Consider the following 13,175-nt stretch of genomic DNA (forward strand, 5'->3'; position numbering starts at 1 on the left):
ACTCCAGAAACATGACCAGTGGCCTATGCATCTTGTTCATTATCTGATCCAGAAACAAGGTATGCCCAAATTGAAAAAGAATTGCTCAGCATTATGTTTGCTTGTAAGAGATTTCATCAGTTTGTGTCAGGACAATCTATTGATGTTGAAACCGATCATAAGTCATTGATTGCATTGTTTCACAAACCTTTAAGTGACTGTCCTTTGCGAATTCAGCGAGTGATGATCAAATTGCAAAGATATGTATTGAATGTGTCATACACACCTGGAAAATTCATGTACACGGCTGACAGACTTTCCAGAGCTGTGGATCCAACAACAAAAGACAGTCACAGGGACGCTGTTGATGTTCAGGCTTTTGTTGATATGGTCATGTAGCTGTTGCCCCCGAAAAGTTGGAACTGCTGCATCTTGAGACAGAGAAGGACAAAATTCTCAGTCAGGTAATACAAGTGGTGTTGGATGGATGGCCAGACAAAAGGCATGTATCTCAGTAGTACAAGATTATTGGAACCACAGATCAGAACTGTCTGTTGTGGATGGGATATTGTACAAAGGTAGTAGAATTGTTATACCTAAAAGTCTCCGTAAAGAAAAGCTTGATTAAATTCATGAAGGCCACCTAGGCATTGAAAAATGTAAGAGAAAGGCATGGGAAGTGATGTTTTGGTTCAGGATGAATCAAGAGATTGCAGAATTGCTGTCTTCTCGTCAAATATGCCTTAAATACCAACCTAGCAACCCTAAGGAGCCACTGCATCCACATCCGAATCCTCATAGACCTTATCAGAAGGTAGGCGTTGATCTTTTTGTAACTGACAACAAAGATTATCTATTAATAACAGATTACTACTCGCTGTATCCTGAAGTGTGTTGTCTGGGCAGAACGACTGCAGAAAATGTAAATACATGCATGAAATCAGTTTTTTCAAGACATGGTGTACCTGATGAAGTTTTCACAGACAATGGTCCACAATTCAGTAGTGAATGCATGAAACATTTTGCTCGTGAATGGGGCTTTGTTCATGCAACATCTAGTCCATTTTTTCCTCAGTCTAATGGATTAGTTGAGAAATCGGTAGGAATTGTCAAGAAACTGATGCACTAAGCAAAAGATAGTGTAAGTGACTTTTATAAAGTCTTGTTAGCCTACCAAAGTACTCCACTTGAATGTGGATTTTCGCCTGCTCAGGTCTTGATGGGACAACGTTTGAGATCTAATCTGCCAATGGATGAGAGCCTTCTGAGAACAGAGGGAGGCGAACAAGTGAAAAGATGGAAAGATGAACACAAAGCAAAGCAGAAAACATTTGACAGATGTTCTCCTGCATTACCTGAACTGCATCAGGGAGATGAAGTAAGAATACAAGACAAAATGAACACATGGACACAGAAAGCTACAGTACTTGAAGAAGTACAACCCAGATCATACATGGTCCAAACAGACCTCAAGAAAGATCCAACTTCAGAGATTCAGTTAACGGATGCAAACGAGACAAAACATGTAAATAATAACAAGGAAACACAAGATCTGTGTGTACCACTTAGGAGCTCTACCTGTGTTCGTAAACCCACAGAGAGACTGATAGAGACTTGTTGAATTATGTATTTGCTTTGATTAACATTGTTAATTGTTTTTCTTTTTAAGAAAAGGAAGATGTGGTGATATCACATGCAATGATATGCCAGTATATGATTGGACAAAGCACTAAGCATGCGCGGGATTGCCAGAATGTTCCAGCATGTGGCTGGGTTAAGATGTGTTTGTTTATTACTGTAAATAAAAGTTATCTAATTCTTCCAAAATATGATTCTTTACTGTTAATCCATGGTACGTTTAAACAAATGTAACATAACATATAGATCAATTAACCAATTTCCCTCGGGATCAATAAAGTATGACTATGACTATGAGATCAGCTTCATCTTTAAATTTAAACTGTTTGGATATGCTACAAGCACAGGCTTTAAGATCATGTTGTGGAGCAGTAAGGTCAGCTCCGGTTTTGGCTTTACTGGTTGAAATGGGACAATTATCTTTAAAATTGTTGAGGTTGAAGTTGTTGTTAACATACTGGATTAATTTGATGGGGGCAGAGGAATGATCACTGTGTTAAAAATGTGTTGGAAGACTTGGGAACATCATAAGAAGAGTGGTTTTAGTTTTGGATGGCTGGGTTCTTACATGCTAGGAATATGGGTTTGCTGAATTATAAAACATGTTCCACTGTAGCTATCTCAGTAACCCCACGTTGTTTTTTCCAATGACCTTAGATGATTTAATGAAGTCCAAGGATTCTGATATGCCTGAGAATCTGTTGATAATCTAACTGGGAATGTTGGTGTGGCTGTTTTGTGCCTGAGTTACAGGTAACAATAAAGAAACATCTTGCTAACCACCTATCAGTATATGCAGCAGAATTGGTTGCCATCATTTTGGGCTACTGTGGGTGGAGGAAATTTGTCCTTGCAAAGTTTTAATTTGTTCATATTCTTTTTCAGTTTTGACTAGTCTTAAAACAGGTCATTCTAGCGGTAGGACAGATTTACTGCTGGAAGCCCTTCAAACCTTATTTCATATTCAATTATTGATTACATATCCCCTTCTTATGGATCTCTGCACTGAGGTGTTGAGGGAAATGAGCAAGTTGATTGTTTGGCCAAAACAGCTGTTGAAAGCTCTGTTGAGAATATTGACCTTCCATTTAACAAATCAGAAGTGAAGGGCTAAGAATGAGGAGATTATGGCAAGGCGTGTGGGAAATTGGACAGAAGGGGAGACCCCTTTACAGAATACATAAAACTGTTGGGTTGATAGGAGAAGGGGGTAAAACACAAAGGGAAGGAACTATATTGACTCGACATAATATGCTTAACTATACCTTGTTGGAAAACATCATTCTGGGGTCTGTAGATTTTGTCATCATTATGACACAGTTGAACACATTCTATTACAATGTGAAGCATATAAAGTTGAAATAAATCATGCTGGCTTCACAACTATCTTTGGGGTTGATAGTTCTAATTTAACAATTATTGGAAGTGATTTTAATTTAATTCACAATATTGTATTTCATTATTTACAATCTATAGGGCTTTTGGGGGCAATTTAGTTTTCATTTGATAAAGGACTAGCAGGGGTTTATTTCCAAATCTCCACACCACACTCCAGTCCAGTTGGTGGTGGTAAGGCACATTTAAGTTGAGCTGCCAACCACCATTAAAAGTCAGACCAAGAGGAAGATGTGAGGCAGTTATACTTTTGTGGCAGGGGTCCACTGCTGATCAAGAAGGCTGAGGTGCCAGGGTGAGGCTATCTCATTGCACTTTGGGTGTGCTGACACCTGCAATATCCCCAAGTACAGGATATTGAGGTTTATGATGTGCTTTGGAAGGAGGGGTTGTTGATATAACTGGATAGTCTTGGGGTTGGTGGATGAATGTATAATTGAATTGAAGATTTTTTGTTTCAGAGCACCATATGCATGGTGTCTGGAGCATAATGGTACCCGACAAGCGAGTGTTTGTTGTCCTGGTCTGTTCATAGTCATAGTCATAGTCATACTTTATTAATCCCAGGGGAAAATGGTTTTCGTTACAGTTGCTCCATAAATAATAAATAGTAATAGAACCATAAATCGTTAAATAGTAATATGTAAATTATGACAGTAAATTATGAACTAAGTCCAGGACCAGCCTATGTCTGACCGTCCAAGGGAGGAGTTGTAAAGTTTGATGGCCACAGGCAGGAATGACTTCCTATGACGCTCTGTGCTACATCTCGGTGGAATGAGTCTCTGGCTGAATGTACTCCTGTGCCCACCCAGTACATTATGTAGTGGATGGGAGACATTGTCCAAGATGGCATGCAACTTGGACAGCATCCTCTTTTCAGACACCACCATGACAGAGTCCAGTTCCATCCCCACAAATCACTGGCCTTACTAATGAGATTGTTGATTCTGTTGGTGTCTGCTACCCTCAGCCTGCTGCCCCAGCACACAACAGCAAACATGATAGCACTGGCCACCACAGACTCGTAGAACATCCTCAGCATCGTCTGGCAGATGTTAAAGGGCCTCAGTCTCCTCAGGAAATAGAGACGGCTCTGACCCTTCTTGTAGACAGCCTCAGTGTTCTTTGACCAGTCCAGTTTATTGTCAATTCGTATCCCCAGGTATTTGTAATCCTTCACCATGTCCACACTGACCCCCTGGCTGGAAACAGGGATCATCAGTACCTTAGCTCTCCTCAGGTCTACCACCAGCTCCTTAGTCTTTTTCACATTAAGCTGCAGATAATTCTGCTCACACCATGTGACAAAGTTTCCTACCATAGCCCTGTACTCATCCTCATCTCCCTTGCTGATGCATCCAACTATGGCAGAGTCATCCGAAAACTTCTGAAAATGACAAGACTCCGTGCGGTAGTTGAAGTCCGAGGTGTAAATGGTGAAGAGAAAGGGAGACAAGACAGTCCCCTGTGGAGCCCCAGTGCTGCTGATCACTCTGTCAGACACACAGTGTTGCAAGCACACGTACTGTGGTCTGCCAGTCAGGTAATCAAGAATCAATATTATGATAAATTATCTTTTCTAAAACTGATTCGGATAGATCTAAGTCCTTGTATGCTGATGATGGGGCTCTATGGAAAAACAGCAGGAATTTTGTAAATCTTCTAAATTTTGTTATATGGTTCAACCTGCTGTTCAGGAAGTGGAGAAATGTTGTGAGCAGTGGGGGTTTAATTTTTTCAGCGGCAAAAAAAGCATATTTGTTTTAGTAAATGGATCAATAGGCCTAATTGTTGGCCTTAGACTGTATGGACAGATGTCAGTAATTGAGTTCCTCAGTATGTGGGTGGATGTGAAATTAACATGGACACATCATGTCATTAAAGTACTTGCAGGATGTAAGACTGTCCTAAATGTGCTTTAGTGTTTGGTGGGGTGGCTAATAGGGTATCTATGATTACTTTGTATTATGCATTGATTAGTGCAGTCTTAGATTATTGCTGTATTACATATGGGTCTGCTGACCCCTCACTTCTGAAATTGCTAGATGTTATTCAAGCCCTGTCTTTGTCTGTGTCACGGTGTTAAGTCTTCTCCTGTCTCTGCTCTGCAGTTGGAAGTGGGTCAGATGCTCTTGTGTTTGTGACAATTGCAGATGCCTATGAATTATTGGGTATACCTCAGTGGACATGAGGATGATCATTCAACTAGGAATATATTGAAAGATTGTTGGGCGCATGAGGATTGCAAGATTTGCAGTTTTGGGTAGGAATGAAATGATGAGGCAGAGAACATGTCTGTCTAATATGACCTAAGCTCCTAGTGTGGCTTTATCCATTACTCCTCCCTTGTTATATCCTTTACCTAGGGTAGATTTGACTCTTTGGGAGAGTCTGTGAGACCTTACCCGGTGTGCACCTGAAGTGGTAGTGGTGATGCTATTAATGCATCATGGATATTATGGAATGGTTCCAGTGCTTACAGATGGCTCTAAAGACCCAATGTTTCATAACATCAGTGCAGCAGTCTGTGTCCCAGAAATTCAGGTGTCAATTAGAAAATAGTAATCTAATAAACATTCAGTTTATATTATTGAAATGGTGGTAATCCTTTTTGCATTGCCGTGGAAAGAGGATGTACAGGCTAACTGTGTTGTTCTCTGTTTGATTCCTTCTGTGTATTGTGTAGTCTTAAGGTGGGTGTGTTCGATAGTAGTCCAGATGTTTTGTTGGGAGTTAGACAAACATTATTAAGGCTGCAGTATTTAGGCGTGCATGTTTGCTTTTAGTGGATCCCAGCTCGTGTAGGGGTGGAAGGTCGCCTGGCAAAACAATCTAGGAATGTTAGTGCTATTGATATTGATATTCCACTAACTGAGAGGGAGGCAAAGTTTTTAATTAAGGACCATGTTCTCTCAATCCAACAGGGACTGTAGGACACACAGTTGAAGGAGAGACATTTGTATGGAATTCAGGAAAAGGTTACTTCACTTTGGAGGAGAGGGGGGCCCAGATGGGAGGAAGTTATAATTACCTGGCTTAGACTTGGCCATACTAGTTTAATTGGCAGATTGTTTAGACTTGGTAAACACACTTCAGGTGAATGTGAACAGTGTCAACTTGCAGAGACCGTTTCACATGTGTTATTGGAATTAGGGCATATGAGTGGAGAGAAAACAGACCCTGGGATACAATATTGTTACTCTGGATGGTTTGGTGGGGTATGGGCAGGAAGCACGCGAGAAGCATAAGCAAGTATTTAAATTCTTGAAACTTGGTGGGTTGTTTAATGCAATTTAAGTTTATAGCATTGGGTGTTTATAGATTTATACTTATTATTATCCTTTCTATTAGTATTATTTCTTCTTGGTGGTGGTGATGGTAGGTGTAGGGATTGCTGCTCTGAATCCTCCTCACACTCCAGTTCAGTAGCTGGCAGTAACACACATTTTTTTCGTTGGTCTGCCAACCACCAATAAAGAGCAAAAGATGATGTGAGGCAGTTAACACTTGTGAAAGGCTTACACCTGATACATTGGAAAGTGTGGGTGGCAATAGGAAAAATCAGGTCATATGGTGTGGGTATTCTTATGCTCATAGTATTATGTGCAGATTATGACATAAATGTGAATGGGACTGCGATAGAAGTCTTTCAGGAAGAAAAGTGTTCAGTGTGGTTGAATGATGGTAAGAGGACAAGGATAAATCCATTTCACAACATGGTTTTTGCTATAGACCTTATGCTAGTATTTGAGGAGAGAGCAAGGGTGTGCAGCTAGGGAGTGTATAATGATACAACAGTGGGGAATGATCATTTTCCCATTATCTGTGCGTTGGGAATAGATGTGCGTCAGAGGAAAGGTTCTCATATCTCCAGATGGAATTTTAAAAAGGCAAATCGGGATGTATTTGATTTATGTGAAAGTAGGTTTCCTGATCAAATGGTTTTGGAGGATATCAAGTTGAGTAATAGTACCTTGTGCTCTGTACTCAACAACTAAAGAAGCAATTCTCAGATTGTTGGGAGATAATAAAAAGAAATCTGTTCCCTGGTGGATGGATGAATGTAAAAGAGCTGTGAAGGAGTGGAATAGGATTTAAGGAAGTTAGGCAGTGTTACTCCTATTCATCTTTCATACAATATAAAACAGCTCAAGCTGTAGTTAGAAAAGTAGTGAGAAGGGCAAAGAAAACGTATTGGAGAATGTACTGTGATAGCATTGGGAAAGACATTCAGGTAGGGAAGTTTGCGGTATGATAAGGAAAGTTAAAAACCCCCGGCTGGCCATGGACTTACTCGCCTCTGACTCCGACCTCAGTTCTGGGGCCCTGCAGGCTACAGGCTCCGCCACCCCCAGCTCCGGGTCCAACTCGGACCAAGATCCCGACACTCTCCAGACCGGAACTGCTCTTACTGCAGCTAGGTCCTACCGCCCGTCTTATTCCCCCACTACCCTCTTTCCTCCCCGCGACTCCCAACCTTCCCTCTACCCCTCATCGCCCCTCCATTCCCCTGATCCCTCATCCTCCCCTAACCCCACTCTCCCAGAATATCCCAACCCCCCCCGAGACCTCCCACTCTTCACCCTCCTCCGACCCCAGCCCCAACCCTTGCTGTGTCTTCACCATCCCCTCTGACCTTCCCCTCTCTGAGGCAGAACGTTCTGTCCTCAGCAAGGGCCTCACTTCTGTCCCCCTCCGTCCACACCTCAGTGAGTTCCGTGCCCGCCATGACGCTGAACTCTTCTTCCATCACCTACATCTCCGAGCCTACTTCTTTGGCAAGGATTCCCCTCCCCCTACTGATGGCGCCTTCTTCTGTCTCCAACCCTCCTCCTCCTCCCGGACACCCCGCCTGGGCCTTCTACCTGCACTCGATCTTTTAATCTCCAACTGTCTCCGAGACATCAACCCTCTCAACTTCACCACTCCTCTCTCCTGTTCCAACCTCACTCCCTCTTAACCCACTGCCCTCCACTCTCTCCGCACTAATCCTAACCTCACCATCAAACCCGCTGACAAAGGTGGTCTTGTAGTAGTCTGGCGGACGGACCTCTACCTCACTGAGGCCAAATGGCAGCTCTCTGACACTACCTCTTACTTACCCCTGGAACAGGACCTCACCAAAAAACATCAAACCATTGCCTCCCGTACCATCACCTCCCCCGCATCAACTCCGGAGACCTTCCATCCTCAGCCACTAAACTCATAATTCCCACACCCCATACCGCTCAGTTTTACCTCCTCCCCAAGATCCACAAGCCTGGCTGTCCCGGTAGACCCATAGTTTCTGCCTGCTCCTGTCCCACTGAACTTGTATCTGCCTACCTGGACTCCATTTTGTCACCCATAGTTCAGTCCCTCCCCACCTACATCCGGGATACATCCCATGCCCTCCACTTCTTCAATAACTTCCAGTTCCCCGGTCCCAGCTGCTTCATTTTCACTATGGATGCCCAATCCCTATACAGCTCCATTCTCCATCAAGAAGGCCTCAAGGCCTCAGCCACTTTCTGGATAATAGACCTCACCAGTTCCCCACCACCACTACCCTCCTCCGGTTGGTGAAACTGGTTCTCACACTCAATAACTTCTCTTTTGGCTCTTGCCACTTTCTTTAGACTAACGGTGTAGCTATGGGAACTCGCATGGGCCGTAGCTATGCCTGCCTCTTCATTGGTTATGTGGAACAATCTGTGCTCCAAACCTATTCTGGTACCGCTCCCCAACTTTTCCTTCGGTACATTGAGGACTATATTGCTGCTGCTTCCTGCACCCATGCTGAGCTCGTCAATTTCATCGACTTTACTTCCAACTTCCACCCAGCCCTCAAATTCACTTGGTCTATCTCGGACACTTCTCTCCCCTTTCTCGATGTCTCGGTCTCCATCTCTGGAGACATACTGTCCACTGACATCTTCTACAAACCCACTGACTTTCATAACTACCTCAACTATACCTCTTCCCACCCCGCCACATGCAAAAATGCCATTCCCTATTCCCAGTTCCTCTGTCTCCGCCACATCTGCTCCGAGGATGAGGTTTCCCGTTCCAGGACATCTCAAATGTCCTCTTTCTTTAAGGATCGTGGTTTCCCTTCTGCTGTCATCAATGATGCCCTCACCCGCATCTCCCCCATTTCCCGCACTTTGGCTCTCACCCCATCCTCCCGCCACCACAACAGGGACAGAGTTCCCCTTGTCCTCACCTACCACCCCACCAGCACATTATCCTCCGCAACTTCTGCCACCTTCAACAGGACCCCACCACTAAGCACATCTTTCCCTCTCCACCCCTCTCCGCTTTCCGTAGGGATCGGTCCCTCCACGACTCCCTGGTCCACAAGTCCCTCCCCATGGATCTCTCACCTGGCACTTATCCCTGAAAGCGCAAGTGCTACACCTGTCCCGACACCTCCTCTCTTGCCACCATTCAGAGCCCCAAACAGTCCTTCCAAGTGAGGCAACACTTCACTTGTGAGTCTGTTGGGGTCATCTATTGCAGCGGTCCCCAGCCACCAGGCCACGGACCGGTACCAGGCCACAGAGCATGCGCTACAGGGCTCCGAGGAAATGATAGGAGTCAGCTGCACCTTTCCTCATTCCCTGTCACGCATTGTTGAGCTTGAACGCGCATGCGGTCATTACGCGCACGTCATCCATGTCAGCGCGGGAAGGAGATCAACTCCTCGAGCTTGCAAATGACGGCGGGCTGAAACGTATGTTTGACGTAACATCTCTGCCGGCATTCCGGATCAAAGTCAAGGCTGAATATCCTGAGGTAGCCACAAAAGCACTGAAAATGTTACTTCCATTTCCAACATATCTCTGCAATGAATGCAACGAAAACTAAGTTGCAGAATAGACTGGACATAGGGAACCCCCTTCGAGAATCGCTGTCTCCCATCACCCCTCAATAGGACCGTCTTGTTGCAGGAAAACAAGCCCAGGGCTCCCACTGATTCAGCGATATTGGTGTATTACAATGATTTTATATGTTCATACGGGGAAAATATGTGCTGTGTGTTTAATATTCAAACGTTACTTAAAATGTTATGATGCTATTGACTTACTTATATAACCATATAACAATTACAGCATGGAAACAGGCCATCTCTGCCCTTCTAGCCCGTGCCGAACGCTACTCTCACCTAGTCCCAGCAACCTGCACTCAGCCCATAACCCTCCATTCCTTTCCTGTCCCTATACCTATCCAATTTTTCTTTAAATGATAATATCGAACCTGCCTCTACCACTTCTACTGGAAGTTCATTCAACACTTACTTCAAGCTCCCTTGTCCTCCCCTGATATTTGACTTATCACTATATTCATGCGAGGAAAATATGCGCTGTGTGTTTAATATTAAACTCGTTAGATAAACCCTTTTAGAAAGGAAATTGAGTGTATTAGCCACTTATCTATATTCCGGTCATGATTAACACCCCCCACCCCCCTCCTGAACAGAATCGCGAAAAACAATTTGTAGAAAAAAAATCGGGCACGTACACGAATGCACACTGGTGCCCGTGCAAGGCATCATGGTCATTGTAGTCTTTCTCTGGATAAATACAACGTATTTGACTGCTACTCTTGTCTGTTGGCAACCCTAGCCCCCGCCCCCCCCCCCCGGGTCGGCCAGTCCGCAAGAATATTGTAAATATTAAACCGGTCCGCAGTGCAAAAAAGGTTGTGGACCCCTGATCTATTGCATCTGGTGCTCCCAGTGCGACCTCCTCTACATTGGTGAAACCCGACGCAGATTGGGGGACCGCTTCGTTGAGCACCTCCGCTCCGTCCGCCAAAACGGACAGGATCTCCCAGTAGCCATCCACTTCAACTCTGCTTCCTACTCCCATTCAGATATGTCCATACATGGCCTCCTCTACTGCCATGATGAGGCTAAACTCAGTTTGGAGGAGCAACACCTCATATACCGTCTAGGTAGTCTCCAGCCCCTTGGTATGAGCATAGATTTCTCCAACTTCCGGTAATTCCCTCCCCCTCCCTTCCCCTATCCCTATGTCACTCTGCCCCCTCCCCCAGCTGCCTATCACCTCCCTCTTGGTTCCACCTCCTTCTACCACCCATTGTGTTTTCCCCTATTCCTTCTTCACCTTTCCTGCCTATCACCTCCCTGCTTCCCCTCCCCCACCCCTTTATCTTTCCCCTTACTGGTTTTTCACCTGGAACCTACCAGCCTTCTCCTTCCCACCCTCCCCCCACCTTCTTTATAGGGCCTCTACCCCTTCCCTCTTCAGTCCTGACGAAGGGTTCCGGCCTGAAATGTTGACCGATCTTTTCCATGGATGCTGCCTGACCTGCTGAGTTCCTCCAGTGTGTTGTGAGTGAAGTTAAAAATCTTGATGTATTGCTGGTTTTGTATGGTGGGGTGAAGATTAGTTACTGACTTAAAAAAAGCAGAATTATTAACACAAACATATGTCAGTATACTGTACATAATTTGGCTAATTTAAGTAAAGAAGAGGGCTCTTGTAGAGAAATAGTTTTGGTAAGCAGTCCTCGGAATACTGAGGACAAAATGTTCTAGTTCCTGCATAGATGATAAATTTATTTTGTTTGAACATGAAAGAGCTATTAATAGTGCTGGTCAGACCTCATCTTGGAAAGATGATATTTGTTATAATGTTTACCTGGTTATTAGATTCAAAATTTGTGTTGGTTTTGGAGTTCTTTAATATAATATGGATAGAAGGGAGACTTCCTGCTTTCTGGAAGTTAACTGTTGTTATCCCTATACTGAAACCTGGTAAGGATTAATCAGACCCTTCTGGTTATAGACCTATTTAGCTAACTTCTCACATACGTAAGATAATGGAATGAATGGTTATAGCTAGGCTTCCTTGTATTGTGGAAAGTGGTAGAAAATTAGTTGTATACCAGTCTGGATTTCATAAAAGGAATGATAACAATGGACTCAGTATTAGATTTAAAACCTGAAATTTGTAAGGCCCAAGATGACAAAGAATTAGTGGTTGCAGTCTTCTCTGATGTAGAGAAAGCTTATGATATGTTATGAGTACAAGGGTTGCTACTTGAACTTGAAAAGATGGGAATACGTGAATAGGTAAAAGTTGGAGTGGGAACAACATTCTCTAAGGAGTACGAGATAGAGAATGGGACTCCACAGGGTGAGTGTGTGTGGCCCACTCCTTTTTAATATTATAATTAATAAAGTTTCCTTAAATGTTGGCTCAGACGTTTCCAAATTGTAATATACTGATGGTGCAGTGTGGAAGAAGCAGAAACATAACTTATATATTTACGAAAATGCAGGCAGTTATTAATGAATTAGAGGAATGGGAACATTGGTGAGGGTTTAAATTGTCTGATGCAAAGACCTGAGTTATTTGCTTTACTAAAAGGAGCATTACACCCACAATTGATCTCAAGTTGTATTGCAAATCTCTTAAACAAGATTCAGTAATAAAGTCTCTAGGTATGTGGATGGACAAAAGGCTAACATGCAAGGAACCTGTGAATAAAATTTTAGAGATGTGTAAAAAAAATGACTTTAATGTGCTCAGTTGCGCATTATAGGGGTGCAAGTAAGAGGTCACTTAAACAAATGCATATTGCTTTAATCAGATCTGTCTTTGATTACGGATGTGCTGCTTATGGGTGAGCCTTACCAGATGTCTTAAAGCCCTTAGATAAAGTTCAAGCTCAACCATTAAGATTATGTTTTGGTGCTATTAAATCATCCCCAATTTCAATATTACTGGCAGAAATAGGTGAACTACCTTTACATCTGTGCGGGTTACAGCTAGAAATGGCTTACTGGGATAATGGAAGCGGATATAAAGTTCGTTGGCAAAATTTGTAGTGTCGGGGGCAGTGCATTCATAAGCTCTTCAGTTTTGGGTGGATGGAAGATGAATGGGCACAAAATCTTGTGTTGCTTCATGAGGAATATAGTGCCATTGTACGTCTTACTGTCACTCCTCCATGGTTTTCTCCTTTGCCTGTGTTGGAATCAAAAAGATCACGATGCAGAATGATTGTATATCAGTGGCACAGGTAGTTCAGCAATATATGCAAGGCAGATATTATGGCTTCTTAACCATCTGTTAAGACATTTCAAAAGATCCAGTGACAGGTAATTCAGGTGTTTGTTCCAACGTCTCAGGTGACCATCAAGAAAA

At 43.4% G+C, this 13,175-nt stretch overlaps 1 protein-coding gene across 2 annotated transcripts in view; it reads left to right on the forward strand.

Moving 5' to 3' along the window:
* LOC134343434 (BTB/POZ domain-containing protein KCTD8-like) overlaps nucleotides 1–13,175 on the forward strand; it is a 249,108-nt gene that overhangs the window by 98,445 nt on the left and 137,488 nt on the right. The window lies entirely within an intron of this gene.

Source organism: Mobula hypostoma, chromosome 3 (genome assembly GCF_963921235.1).
Source record: "Mobula hypostoma chromosome 3, sMobHyp1.1, whole genome shotgun sequence".
Taxonomy (NCBI): domain Eukaryota; kingdom Metazoa; phylum Chordata; class Chondrichthyes; order Myliobatiformes; family Myliobatidae; genus Mobula; species Mobula hypostoma.